Raw genomic sequence first — 15604 nt, 5'->3', positions numbered from 1 at the left:
GCAAGAAGGGGCGTGGAGAAGCAGCAGCGGAGGTTAGTGCGAGCGGGCGGCTGCTTACCTGCCTTATTGGCGGACAGCCGCAAAATGGTGGCTGCCAACCGAAAGCGGGCCAAGTTGGGAGGTGGGCGGGTCGGACAAGTGGAGGGCCAGCCAGCCAATTGGGCCCTCCGCTTGTCAGTCCAGGGGCAGGGGGCCAATCGTTGCCCCCCCATCCCGGACCAAGCCCACCCCCAGACCCCTTAGCCTTTTATTTATACCGCTCCCGCAGAGCAGTGTAAAGATTCCAACCAAGTTGTTTTGTTGATATTATAGCATATAGCCTTCCTTGTCCACATGGCTACTCCTCTCTCTCATGTGAGAAAAACACCCTATGATTCTATGTGGGGAAAAAACAGAAGGCCTGCATCTAGCTACCAGTGAGTAACTGAACTTCAATAAAAGAGCAGACGTGATTAAGCGGGGCTGCCGATTGACACCATGGAGGGTGACACAAAGAGATACAGCAGTCCTGTGGCCCAGCATGAGCGTGCCAGGCTTGGAAGGTGGTTTCATGGGTGCCTGTTTCATGCACCATGTGAGAGGAGCCTGGCCTCTCCACCAGCAGGCCACATGGTCAGCTTCACTGTTCCAGATGGCTGCATGCAATGAGGCAAGCTGAGAAGGCCATGAGCCCCTGCAGAGGGGCAAAGAGTTGCCGAGAAGTGTAGGCTTTTGGTTTTGGGGCTCACAGTTCACCTGTACCCACCCCTCTCCACTTGAGCAGCGGTGAGTGGGGCTCATTGGGGGGGGGTAAATAAATAAAACATCCCAGGAGGGGATGACCTTGTGGTTCACATGCATGCCGGCCAGGGCAGGGCCATGTGATACAGCATGGAGACTCCATCCCCGGGGGCATTGGCCAGTGCCAGTGATGGCCTTAGAGGCCTGAGGGGGGGGGGGTACACTGAGCCAGGGTACTGCATGCTCAAGAGGCTTGGGCTGGTGTGGTGCCAGCCTCAAGTTGGGTGAGCTCACAGAGGCAAGGGGGAGAGCGGGGTGCACGGCCTCATGCTAGTAGGGTTAGGAAGGTGGGGCGGCATGACTCATGGAAAAGATCCTGGCCCCAGGACCACATGAGCTCAGAGCTGGGTCCAGGCCCAGGTATCAGGAATGGGGGGGGGGGTGTCCGCAAAGGGTTTCCAGTGTCTCTTAGCAGGGCATCCCAGCATCATGGCACTCCAAAGAGAAAGGGTTCTCTGAGAGTGGGGCAAGAGAAGAACCCCAGTGGAGGGGTAGGATCAGGCAGTGTCCTTAACTCAGGCCAAGCAGGATATGAATGCGGGGGCAGTGGCAGGACATGGCCTGCCCTACAGGAGGAAGGAGGATTTCACCTTGCCAAATAGGATCGGGCAGCAGGAGGGCTCCAGGCTCACAGGCAAGGCCTGGGGAGTCTGGAGGTGGCAACCAGATGCAGGCAAGGAGGTGCAGATCCACTGTGAGAGGTACAGTAACTCCCTTGGGATACTCTTTTTGGGATGGGTATGCACAAGCGGTGATGTGACTTGCTGGGGGAGGGTGGCCCAAGGCAAAAGCAGTGGCACTAGCACATCTGGTTCTATGGGAGAGGACAAGAGCTCTACATCTGGGCAAACAGCTTACAGGTCTGGGCATGGGGGAACTTGGAGAAGGAAGTGGCAGATGGAAAAAAAACAATGTTGTACATCACGATACAGCCCCCCTCTGGTGAGTCCTCTTCCTGGGATGAGGGAGAGAATTACCTGAGAGAAGGCTGGTACTGGCTTGAGGGAGCCTTCATACCAGGTTTACCCACCTGTCTTCATGAATGCTGGAAGGAGATCCACTGCCTCCTGGATGAAGAACTTGTGGTAACTGATCTGTGGGAACCCACCGGCTGGAACACCGACTTGGATGCCCCAGCGGGCAAACACTTGCCAGCAAAAGTCAGGGAAAGGGCCCTCAATGAGTTCTACGTGGATATGTTTGAGCTGATCAGGGGTCAAAGCAAAAGGGGGACACAAGCAAGAGGCAGGAAAAGGGCAGACAAGCCACTCTGTGAAAGGTCCTTTGCCAATTGGTTGAGGGAATATCTGGTATACCATGCATTAACATTGGCAGCTTACCTGGAGTGAGGGAGGCACATTAGCTGGCACTTATCTCATGTGCTGGAGGCCAGAGAGCTGGCCAGCGAGGAAGCCTCCCTTGAATATGATAGAGAATTTCATGAGCTGGCATCCCATAATGCAATGGTGAGAATAATGAGGCATGGTTCATGTGGGTGGGGCCAAATGTGCACCAGCAGAAAAAGAAGGCAAAGTTGGGGCAATGCCAAGAAAATGGTGAGCCTCATTTGTTGGGACTCCAACATAGGAGGTTATAAAAGACCCAAATGCTGTTTTGAGCATAATTGCAAGACCTGAGAAGGGAGCATGCCATGCCAGCCTGTGACCAAGGGAGTGGCACGGGTGGGCCCTTTCACAGGAAAGAGTGGCAGGTCAGGAACCAGAGCCCCTTCTGAAAGCACAAAAGCAGCATGAGCTGTATGAGTTCCTTCAGGGTTTGGATCCCATGCCTATCAGGCTGGGGGTGCTCCAGCGATGGCTGCACCACTACTCGGACTGAAGAGCTAGGGAAGACTCGAATAAGGGTTTTTTGGAGGAGTTTCATATACCCTTCACTGGAGAAAGGGTGGCTATGTCATGTGGTAACCTGCTGTCTGGCCAGAAGAGCCCAGAAGTAGTTGCAGAGAAGGTCAGGAAGGAATGTGAGCCTGGGCGCACTGCTGGCACTTTCCCAGAACCCTTGATGGGGAATTTGAGGTTGTACCATTAGGGGTGGTCCCAAAGAATGTCCCTGGTCAGTTCAGGTTAATCTACCACCTTTCTTACCCCTGGGGATTATCTATGAATGACACTACTTTGTTGGAATTGTGCACCATGTGCTATGCATCATTCAACCATGCAGTGTCCATAATACAGGGAACATGGCCACGGAGCTCTTCATGATTCCATAACTTTTTAACAGGAATTGGTTTCAGTAAATAACCATGGCAGTTCCACATGGATTCCCCTGAAGGGTTAAGTTCTGATGGAAAGAGCTGTACTTTAAATCTCCAACTACTTTAATAATTATAATAATTTTAAAACAAGTAGTAGTCTTACAGCAACATATTCCATATCAATTGTTCTCATAATATGTTGACTAATTGAGCTGCTCTCTACAGGGATAGCTGGATAGGGTTTTTAAAAAGTATTACTGTGAAATAGATATTGGTAGGAGATTTTCACTTAATGCAGTCTTAATCCCCAATCCTGTGTGATTTTATACTTATTTTCAATATTTGCATTAAATTGTAAAGAGAAAAGCCCAGTATTATATATGCAGCAAAAGCATTCCAGGACCCTGCAAGCTACTTAATATATGCTGTACTCCCTCCTTCCCACAGAACATGTAACATTATTTTCAGTGGAGAACATATATGAGGGTTCTGGGATGGCTGTTTATAAAGATAGTGGCATCAGATTTTTACAGGACACATTCCTCCATCTAATCAAGTGAATCAGATCAAAGAGGTTCATTTTGCAGACTCCCAAAGTAGATACATCATGATTAGGGTGAGCATGAACCTGAAAGTGGGGGTTTGTGGGAGTTCATGGGTTGGGGGAGTCATGAACCTCAAACCAAGAATTTTCACAAACGTGCTGTTCACAGAACAGTCAAGTTCATTGGAGATATGTGGGTTTATGTGGTGGGCTCTCTCCCACTGTGCTAGTGATACAAAATTCACAGTGGAGACCCCTGAGTGCATCACCTAATTGTGGACATGATTTCAGGGTGTGGGGCACCCCTCTTCCCTTTGCCCTGGGAGGTGGTCACCCACCTACCTCCCCACATCATACCTTTAGACTGAAGTGGTCACCCACACTTCTCTCCCACATGCGGATTTAAGGTTGGCAGATATGGAATTGTGTCCCATGAGACACAAGACTCTACTACCAGAACCTGAGACTATACCCATGCAGAAGATGTATGATCACCCGCAAAATAGGGACAGAATGCAAGATGAGACAATGTCACATGGTGATAATGCCACCCCTTTAGTTGGTGGGGTAGATTTGGCCCACATAGCTATGCAGCTGTCCCCCCCCCCACCTTCCCCACAGAGTCCATGTGCATCCCTTGCTAGTGGGTGAGTGGAGAGCCAAAGCAACATTGGTGGTAATGTGGCCAATGTGGTGGCTGCAGCCAATGCACCTCAAAGAACTGCCCAGAGTTCCTGGGGTGGGCGAGTGGTGATGCGCCTGCACAGCGCAAGTCCTGTCCACACCCACCTCAGGCCCTGATGGCCAGGCACCGCCGCTGCTCTCCTCGGCTCTGTGGCCCATGCCCCCACAGCCAGGCCTACCGCTGCCGTTGCCACTCTTCCCAGCTCTGTGGCCCAGGCCCCAATGGTCAGAAGCTGCCACTGCCGCTACTGCTGCTGCCCTTCTCAGTTCCATGGCCCATTAATGGGCTTTGAAGTGCCGCCCCAGAAATCTCTGAGGATTTGGAGATCTCTGAGGCAGTCAAAGTGGCTTCTCCTGGAGCTGAGGTGGCCTGAGGTGGAAAACGTTGAAGCCGAGGCAGCCTGATGTGGAAGCTGCTGAAGTCGAAGCAGTCCAGATCTGCAGGTTAATGCACATCCCTAGTCTCTACCCTTAGTACAAATGACAGTACAGGAAAACTTGTCTTTCTCATGATGTAATGAAATGACTATTCAAACAAGCCACTAGTTGCATAGCATTTTAAAAGCTAAGGGCCATTTCGCACGGCTTCAAAATAGCACAATGGTTGCTAATTGGAAACGCTACTAATTTGCCATAACCCACGACGTCGTAGACAATCTGCAACAATCCTGAAACCAATCAGCAAAAAGCGCTTCGTTGTGGCGCTTTCAGGGGAATCCAGAAAAGTGGATTCACCCTCCGGATAGCGATACACTCCTGCAACCAATCTGCAACAATAGCGATAAAGACCTGTGCGTTACCATTGTTGTGGGTTCTTCATAGTCCCTCCTCCTGAGCCTGTCCTCCAAACTTCCGGCGAAGCGATCGCCATTTTTTTTCCCCCGAGCGAGTGGAGATCAACTCACCGGCGAGCCTCCGTTTAGCCAGTGAGGCTTCCCAGGCTGCAGTCCCTCCTCAGAGCAGTTTAGTCACTAAGCACAAGAAGCCCGCAGAAGCCCGTTTGCTGATGTATTTTCCCTTTATTTTTCACACTGTTTCGGCTGAAAATCGCGCCCGTGGGGGGGGGGAGGGGGGATTTATTTTTTCCACTCGGAGGCAGCATGGCCACAATCAAATGACAGCTCAAACAGAGGCTTCCCCGGCTTCAGTCCCTCCCCTTCAGTCACTAAGTGACCTTCAGTTTCACACATTCCATTCAGCCGAAAATCGGGCCGTGAGAGGGGGGGGATTTTTTTTTTTCACTCGGAGCCAGCGTGTTAACGATCAAACAATCAAACAGAGCCAGCGTGTTAACGATCAAACAAACGGCAGCTCAAACACCCCAGGCAGCTGGATGGGTCTCTCCATTGCAACGAATCTACTCAGATTCGTTACAATGGGTGTTTTTTTTTTTTTTTTAAACCTTTCTTAAAGGGAAAGGGGCTGTTTGGGAGCATGCTAACGGCTGCCCATTGGCTGCTTGACGGCCAGGGGCGGGACGAGCTTGGCAATAGCGCTTCCTTTCTAGCGATTTCTGCCGAGACCGGAAGCTTGTGGGAAACGCTAAAAAACGCAACTGATTCCACTACAAAGCCAGGTATGCAAAACGACGAATTCCACTATTTTAAATGGCGATTTTTCATTCAGTGACCAATTTGCAACAAAGATCCCCGTGCGAAATGGCCCTAAGTCTAATTGTGGATTGAACCACATTGTTGTGAACCAGTTTTCAGTCAGTTTTCAGTATTTTATGTCTCTAGATTTTAATATGAAATGCTGTCATTTGCCTAAAGTCATAAACAATGTTTGAAATGCATTGGCCATGGATTATGCATTGGCCATGAAATGCAGATGGCCATGGATTATAAGCAGGTAGTATGACCTTTTGGAAGTCAACTGGCCATCAGGGTTAGCTGTCATCTATGGGGTGGGGGGTGGGGGTTACCTAATGGGAATGCAGGCGTTGGCCTCCTTTGAATTCCTGTTTCCCTGGCCTTGTTTCCAGAAGCAGCAAAAAGTAATTATAAGATGAATATCTAACAGACTGTAAGAAAGTTCAGATTTATCTTTATTTCATTAATCTGCAGAAATATATTCACTCATAAACAAAAAAAAAAAACAAGTCTCCCAAATACACTTACTAAAAGTAAATCTCAGGCTTGGCTTTTCTCTTTGCCATTCCTTTTAGAATTTCACATCGAGTGAATATATCTTTGATATGAAGTACATAATTATACAGATAAGATTAAATGAATAAATTGCTCTATTAAAATAGATGCAATCATACATGTTGATCTATGATATCCTAAGGATGCTTTCCAGGAAGCCGTCTCCAGAGAATAACATAGGGCTTACTTCTGAGGAAATGTACTTAAGATTGCTCTTTTAATTTTGGGAGGCAATAGAATTCTCTTCTACTTGTTTTGTGTTTAGCTGGCAAATCACAAAGAATTCGGAGGATAGTATAAAGTAAAATAGATGACAGAGCATCTATGCCATCATTCACAGACCCTCCTTTAGGGGAAGAAATGTAGTGACGAGCTTGAACTCACCTGGTGACTTCTTGGGCACCCCCCCCAGCGGGGACACCTGCAAATTATGCAATGGGGTGGGGGACTGGAATGGACCCACTATCCTTCCTGCTGCACACTCTTTATGCACCTTCTCGTGCACCACATCCGGCATGCCCCATGCTGATTTCAGGTTTCTGCTGACTATGGCAACCAGAAAAAGGGATTCTAAAACCTACCTCAAAACCTGTAAGGGGATACTCTGCTGCCGCCTTGTCAGGATAATGTTTTAAGTGTGGCCACAAGGCCACTACCGTAATTGGTGTAGGCACTTTGCCCAGGCAGGCCGAGGTGGTGTCCTCAGGCTGACTTGGTGCTGGTGGAAGGCCCACTGACTCCTGACCATCATTCTTCCCGGAGGATCAGGCCCCACAAAAGGGCTGCTGTGCCTCTCCTGCCATGGGGTAGCTAGATCTTGGGTAACCTCCACCAAACCCCTCACATGTGTGGATAAACCGTTTACATTTGCAGGATTGCCTATTTAAATCCCAATTTGTATATCATACACACACAGCTTCTGCATGACATCATTAACAGTCATTCTGATTAGAAGAGAAAATACAAGCTATTTGACAGCTGGGTTGTGTGAATTGCTTAGTCTTTTCTGGAGCCTGAAAAGCACAGCTTTTTTTTTAATCGATTTCTTCTGAATTCATGGAATAGTACACAACAAATGAGACTGTAAAAGGTAAAGGTAAAGGTATCCCCTGTGCAAGCACCCTTGGAGTGACGCCCTCTAGCGTTTTCATGGCAGACTCAATACGGGGTGGTTTGCCAGTGCCTTCCCCAGTCATGACCATTTACCCCCCAGCAAGCTGGGTACTCATTTTACGGAGCTAGGAAGGATGGAAGGCTGAGTCAACCTTGAGCCAGCTGCTGGGATTGAACTCCCAGCCTCATGGGCAAAGCTTTCAGACAGCTGCCTTACCACTCTGCGCCACAAGAGGCTCTTAATGAGACTGTACTTGACCTTAAATTGTCACCTCCACCGAGTTTTAAGCGTTTCTGGTACCTTTACCATTTTCTTACCCATTGGTATAAATTCAGTTGTTAGTAGTAGGAGGGGCACATAGCATACAAACTTTCAATTGGTCAGCACAAAATTATTACTGGAGGAAGAATCGTGTACTCTTTGTTTAATTCCCGTGCAAAACTCTCACGATAAATTTTACTACTCTTGTGAAATTTTTAGCTTCACTTGAAATTCCTAAGAGGTTCAGCCTGAGAGGGAAAAGCTCCAGAGTCACTTCAAATTTCACTTCTGGGGAAAATGTTCTGTACAATTAATTTTGGCTACCTTCACTTACATTTTCTCAGATTTTTCACCTGAAGATAAACTCCTAATTTGCTTTGTATTTCATTTTAGCTAAAATTGTTAATGGCAACTCTTTTTTAATCACTTTATTACAGTGATTTGTTTATCAATCGGTTTGTAACTTGTGTTTGTCTCCATTTTGCTCAAAAATAACTGAAGTTCACACAAAATGCTTTTGTTTTTATCTAACCATATAAAAGAACTGAAGTCTGAATGATGCATAAGCCATCAACACACAAGCAGAAATTATCTGCCTATTTCTCCAACACCTTTTTCACCATATTGCCTTCCATTCCACAATGTATGTTGCATTTGGAAAGGTTTCACTGCAAGGTACTTAAAATTATTTTGCTTCTGTTGCATTACCTATCTTGGCAGCTTCCTGCTTGCTTGAATGCCATTGAAAGGAACAGACAATAGGTGTGACTGAATAAATAAGAGGGATAATAGTGTAGTTGTCAAGCAGATAATTTCTTATTTGAGCAGTGCACTAAGCATTCACAAAGTAAAGTGCTAGATTAGTGTTAAAATAGCATTATTCACTTTCCAATAGATTCAAGAGCTGGCATGCCTTTTTATGGTGTGTTTCCCTTTATAATGTAATTCTATCATCATTTCAAAAGGCAGCATGAACCAAAATTTCTAGCAGTGACAATTTTAAGAGTGTAAGGTTGTAAAAGATCAGATGTTAGAGATACGATAGCCACAGCTTTAAGTGTCACTCTGGAATTAGTGTAGCAAAATGCCACTGCAAAGTTAAGAAAAATCTGGGAGGTATCTAGAGGTGCTGGGGGGTCCCAAAATAACATGAAAATGAAAAATAGAACTGATAAATGATAGTCTGATAGATAAATATGATATGAGGAACATTATCTTGAAAAATAATCAACAATTCTAAGTAGAGATATAAATCTAGACCTAGTTGTAAATAAAATAAGTGCATAGCATGCTTACTGCTTCCCATTCCATCATACTCTGTATATGGTGTCCGTACCCAAGTACCAAAGCACAGCTGTACATCAGCAGAACATCTTTATTATTATTATTATTATTATTATTATTATTATTATTATTATTATTATTATTATTATTATTCCACCGTTCCCTTAGGCTCACGGTGGTTTACAATAATAAAATTACAATAAAACCATTAAAACCAATCCATACTATCAATGCTGGGCAATAGGCGAGCACTAACTAACCCCCCCCCTCCAAACAGCCCCACGTTAGCCAAGGGACATCAGGTTGATAATATGGGAGTGAGGCAATCAGATCACTCAGATGAACCCAGGGAGCCCAGATTCAATGTCGGGACCGCCCTGGCCTCAACCACATGCCTGGCAGAAGAGCTCCGTCTTGCTGGCCCTGCGGAAAGCTGTTAACTCTGACAGGGCCCTTAGCTCCTCCGGGAGCCCTGGCCCGGGTTGAGGCCAGGCGAACATCCCGAGGGCCCGGAACCACCATCTAAAAAAATAACTAAAATAACAATTTTAGGTGCAACAGTGTATACTGATACTGAACTAAAGAAAAATCTTGGTGCAATTGTATGTTTGAAAGACTTCATAACATGCCAAATAATGTATCTGACAGCATATTATGTTATTTTATGTTATTGTGGGAGCCTTTTGATAGTAGTTAGCATTGTTAATTGCATTAAGGTACCATCTGTATACCCATCATATTTGTGTGAGTACATGCCTATCCAAGCTATCTGTATGTAGGTGGAAATATAGATATTGAAGTTGGCCTTGTGCAACTCAAGGTCTAAAGATAAAAGTTGAATTATGTTTGACTGTAGCTTCCTTCCTTAGCATGAACATCTCTTGAATGTCACAACACTATTATGGATTGTGGGGATAAAGTGGAAAATCTGGTTAGCATACTTACATGATAAGATTGATAGGTAAGAAAAAATGGGTTTATTATTATAGCCCCCCAAAGCACCATCTCTCTGCTCAGCCACGTCCGTTACCTTTCAAATAATATGAAAGTTTAGATTCATTTACAAACAATGTATCAATCGGAAAGGAGAGTTTCCACTCCATTTTTAGTTATAATTAACCTCCACATTCCTGGGCCTTCGATCTAGTCTTTTAGGGATAGATGGAATTGTGGGTTGAAACCTATGGGTTGCAAGTAACAGATAAGGAAAAAGAAAAGCCTGATTTCTGACAGAGTAAGCAGAAGAGCTATTGATATGAGACAGGTCATTAATGCTTAGAGAACAGCGTAGAAATGTAGATGCAAATTATGGGCTTGGTCATTAACCATTTGTATGTGTCATCAAGTTATTTTCCAATTTATAGCAACCCTAATGACCTCCAAATATCCTACCATTAGCAGCCTTGCACAGGTCTTAAAAAAGGAAGGTTGTAGCTTCCTCGATTGTCAATCCATTCAATGTTCAGTCTTCCCCTTTTACTGCTGCCTTCAACTTTTCAGAGCTGGTTTGGTGTGGTGCTTAAGAGTGGTGGTTTCTAATTTGGAGAACCAGGATTAATTCCCCACTACTCCATATACAGCTAGATTGAGCAAGTCAGAGGTCTCTCAGCCTCACCTACCTGACAGGGTGTCTTTTGTGGGAAGAGGAAGGGTAGGCAATTATAAGCTGCTTTGACACTCTTTCAGGTAGCAAAATTTGGAGTTTCTTCATAGCAGTGTTGTATTTTTCACTTAGTATTCTCTTCTCATTGTGTGACCAAAGTACAATAGCCTCAATTTAATCATTTTAGCTTATAGGGAGAATTCAGACCTGATTTGTTGTAGAAACCACTTATTTGTCTTTTGGCAGACCATGGTACCTGTAAAACTCTTCCCCAACACCACATTCCAAATGAATCAGTTTTCTTCCTGTCAGCTTTCTTTATTATCCAGCTTTCACATCCATAGATAGTAATGGGGACTACCATATGAATTACCTTGAACATGGTCTCCAGTAGTGATGGGTATGAACCGACGCATGACTTTAAATGCATCATGAATTTGGAAGAACATTTCCTGGACCTTTTATCTGATTGGGGTCAGGGTTTGGGCCATTTAAATCATCTGATTGTCTCCCTCCTTCCAAACAAAGGGAAGTAAAATGGAGGTTTTGAATGATTGGTAGCCATTTCAGCCTCAGTGTGGACAGGTGTGTGTGCCCCTCTGTAAAGCTAAAATGGTTGGCAGTCATTTAAAATCTCCATTTTACTTCACTCCACTTAGAAGGAGAAGAAAGTGAAATGGAGGTTTTAAATGACTACAAGTCATTTAAATGTCACAGCTGATGGACAGACCCATCAAGATGTGATGTTTAAGTGGCTTTTCTTCTAAACAGGGAGAAGTAAAATGGAACAGCCTAAACTGGCTGATTTGTCTTGTGGCTTCTTGGTTAGGTTGGGTTTGGGGTTTCAGTTCAGGAATATCCCAAACCCCAAAGTGAGTTGGAGTTTTCCAGTTCATGCCCATCCCAGTCTCCAGTGGCACTTCTGAATATTTTGTAGTTCCTTTGTGATTGCCTTTCAACATATCAATTTCTTTCTGCTTTCCTGGTTGCAGTCTTCTTTAATGAAATGCTGGATAAATGTTATTTGTTCCATTCCATACTTGGTAACTGGTTTTGCTGCATCAGGTATTCCATTCTGCATCCTTCCAATGATTACCTTTATATGAACTGTGCACATGATCAGGGCCAGATTTTCCTATAGGCTAACTAGGCTTCAGCCTAGGGCCTCAAGATCAAGAGGGGCCTATATTCCACATTTTTAAATAAAGGTTAGTACCAATCACAACATGTTTCATTTAACATATTGATATATATCACAATAACGATGTATTTTATTATATCTCATGTAATTTACAAACTTAAAAAGGGAAGGTTAGAGGGCCACATAAGTGGAATAGCCTAGGGCCTCTTTTCATGTAAATCTGGCCCTGCACATGAATCAGACTTCAATCTATGTGAGTATTGTATGTAATATGTATTGCAATCCATACTTTCAGAGCAAGTCATGAGAGAATGATGCCTAGATATGTATCAACTGTAAAAAGGTTTGAGTTTTGTTTTGTTTATAGGTATTAAAGATTTTTCACATAACAAATCATATGGGATAATGTGATGTTCCCAAGGGGCAGGGGATCATCACATACTGCATTCCATGGAGTTTTGAAAGCACCAGCTCATACACTGCTTTCTTGTACATTCAAGGAGACTATTCCAAGCACCTGAATGTATAGACTGCTACAGTGCCTTACAAGAGAAAAACTCACAATGCTGTAACTTGCCCCTTTGACTAAGAACAATACCTCTCCCTTTCTGGTAGTGTTGGTGGTTATGGCAGTTGCTGGTGATCTAAACCTCACCTTTATTCAGGTACTCATTGCTGGTTTTATTTCTAAAGGGAATGCACATTGGCACATATACACATGGACACAAGTTGTATGTGTGTTGATTGTCACATGGGAACAGGGCTATAGATTCCATGTGAATGTTTGTATGGTGATATTTATGCTAGGCAACTATGGAATTCAGTAATTACAATGTGGAAACAATGTTAAAATGTGTTACAGTTAATTACGCTGAACACAGATCCTGATTATGTAATATTAATGCTATTTATTTTCCTTGTTTGTCATCTTAGACAATCAAGTAAGCCTCCTCTATGATTTCTGTTTCTAATTTTTATAGTAGTTAGCTATAAAGTGTTCCTGCCATGGAAATACCAAGATCCCATCTATCCACAGTTAAGCACTTTAAACAGTTCCATTAATTTTGGTGAGAGACAGCTGAATCATATATTGGAGTCTCCCATTGAAATGAATGGATTCTAAAAGTATTTAATGTTGAATCCTGTGCTTAATAACTTGGAACTTCTTTTATTGGCAAAAGATGTATATGCTTTCAACCTTGACAAAGGCAACCTGAGGCAGAACATGTTTAGCTGTTTCCAAAATTAGCTCATTCTTCACCCTGCTTTCAGCATTAATTCTGAACAGAAAGTGCTCTGAACACTATAGGTCATTATATAACAAGCCCAATTGCTTGTGAAATAGTGACTAGGAATTGTAATATCCCAAGAAGGTCATCTTAACAAAGTGGACACAGTTCAGGATAGTAGCGCTCATGCCTTACTTGTTCAAGCAATGAATAGTGTACTGAGAAGCAGTGTGATAGTTGCCTCTATCTTAGTATATTCAGTTGAAAGGACTTATATCTACAAGCTGTGTAGAACCAACCAGAAACCCTTCACAAATGCACAGTTCTTGATCTTGTAAGCAGGGCCTAGGAGCATATAGGTATGAGCATGGAAGAATCTAAGCATGTTTTCAAATGGACATGAGGATGTTAGGACATAAACAGTCCATCCTTGTCCATATGTTCTGCTTCAGTCTCTATGTGTTCACTGAGTGATAGAAGAAGAGACTGGTTTCCTTCAAATGAGAAACATCTGAATAAGGGGTTCATTAGGATGGGTAAAAAGAACCGTTTACACACTAGGAACTTCGCTGCCCCAGCTCCCATGCAGGAGCACAAATTGGGGGCAGATGAGGTGCACTGGGCCAAATGCTCTCCCATGTGGGTGCAGGAAGAGGTGAGGCAACCTGTGATGACTAAAACTCCAGCCTGCAGCCCAGCATGAAACCCCCAGTGCATAAACAGTCAAGGACAGATTTTGAAAGAGCTTTGCATATACCCATTGTAGAAACAGGCAGTTTTCATGTTACTGTGGGGATGGGTTTGGAGTCGAGTAAATAAGTTTGGAATCAGGCAATTAATGAAGTTGTGAGCTTTATATAACTATTTAAAATATATATTACTTTCAAAAGTACCAAACAAATAAGAAATAAATCATCAATACTTAGGGTTTACCTGAGCTTGATGGCCTGGACTAGTCAGATCTCAGAAGCTAAGTAGTGTTGGCTATGGTTATTCGGTCCATGGGAGACCAACAAGAAAGTCCACAGTGACTATGCAGAGGGAAGCAATTGCAAACCACCTAAGTTTTTCCATCGCCATGAAGTCTTTATGGGGTCACCATGAGTGAGTTACAGCTTAATGGCACTTCCCACCATTACAATACAATTTCTTTTCAGTGTTTCGTTTTTTGATTTTGATAAATACATCTAACACAAATGCAACTAACAGTTCATTCTTATAAGAAAAACACATGTAATTATGCAATTTGAAGCAAATCCATTGCTTCTGTTTGTCCACTGGGTGATGATATTGTTCAATTTAGTTCTTTTCATCAAGACGTTATATAAATGTTTAAATTATCATCCAGAGAGCCACTGGAAGACTAGTACTGTTTGGTCAACAATAGTTATTTCTTTTGAATGAAACCAACTACCACTGGGACTGAATGTCGGTTTTACATAAACAAGTTAAAACTGCTTTGCCATTCATATCCACTATCACATACCTACTTTTCTGCATTGGCAAACTCCCCCCAAAACCAGAACATGTTAAGAACAGTGAAAGTGACAAGCTGTTAAAATTAGTAGGGTACTAGAAAATGTCAAATGCATGCCATGTAAGCCATATTTTCCTCTGTAGTAATCACTGGAAATGTCACTGAAGTGAAGGTAAAATACAGGGCTTGGAAATGAACAATCTGATTCTGCATAAAGAAAACAATATTATTGCCACAACATATAAAGCATATTTACAGGCATCACTGGTATTTGCAATACCTATGGGAACTTAAGAATCATAAGAATTTAATAAGAGACTGCTGGATCAGATCAGTGGCCCATCCTGTCCAGCACCCTGCTTTAAAGAGGAGCCTACCAGTTGCTGTAGTGAACCAGCAACCAGGACACACTAGATATTATTCCTGCACAATAGTATCAACAGCAGGAAGGTACAGTACTGGTTGGAATATGGAATATTAGTTTTGGGTTTATGACATAGGAGATTAAGGGCAAAGTGGTCAGCAATGAAAAAGGGACAAAGAAGGTATAGACAGAGAAGAAAACTCCATTCAGACAGAATAGAATCATAGAATCATAGAGTTGGAAAGTGCCATACAGGCCATCTAGTCCAACCCCCTGCTCAACGCAGGATCAGCCCTAAGCATCCTAAAGTATCCAAGAAAAGTGTGTATCCAACCTTTGCTTGAAGACTGCCAGTGAGAGGGAGTTCACCACCTCCTTAGGCAGCCTATTCCACTGCTGAACTACTCTGACTGTGAAAAATGTTTTCCTGATATCTAGCCTATATCCTTGTAGTTTAAACCCATTAGTGCGTGTCCTCTCCTCTGCAGCCAACAGAAACAGCATCCTGCCCTCTTCCAAGTGACAACCTTTCAAATACTTAAAGAGGGCTATCATGTCCCCTCTCAACCTCCTTTTCTCTAGGCTGAACATTCCCAAGTCCCTCAACCTATCTTCATAGGGCTTGTTCCCTTGGCCCCAGATCATCTTCGTCGCTCTCCTCTGTACCCTTTCAATTTTATCTACGTCCTTCTTGAAGTGAGGCTTCCAGAACTTCACACAGTACTCCAGGTGTGGTCTGACCAGTGCCGTATACAATGGGA

The sequence above is a fragment of the Paroedura picta genome, chromosome 3 (genome assembly GCF_049243985.1).
Source record: "Paroedura picta isolate Pp20150507F chromosome 3, Ppicta_v3.0, whole genome shotgun sequence".
NCBI classification, from domain to species: domain Eukaryota; kingdom Metazoa; phylum Chordata; class Lepidosauria; order Squamata; family Gekkonidae; genus Paroedura; species Paroedura picta.
Note: the sequence above shows the minus strand (reverse complement) of the source record.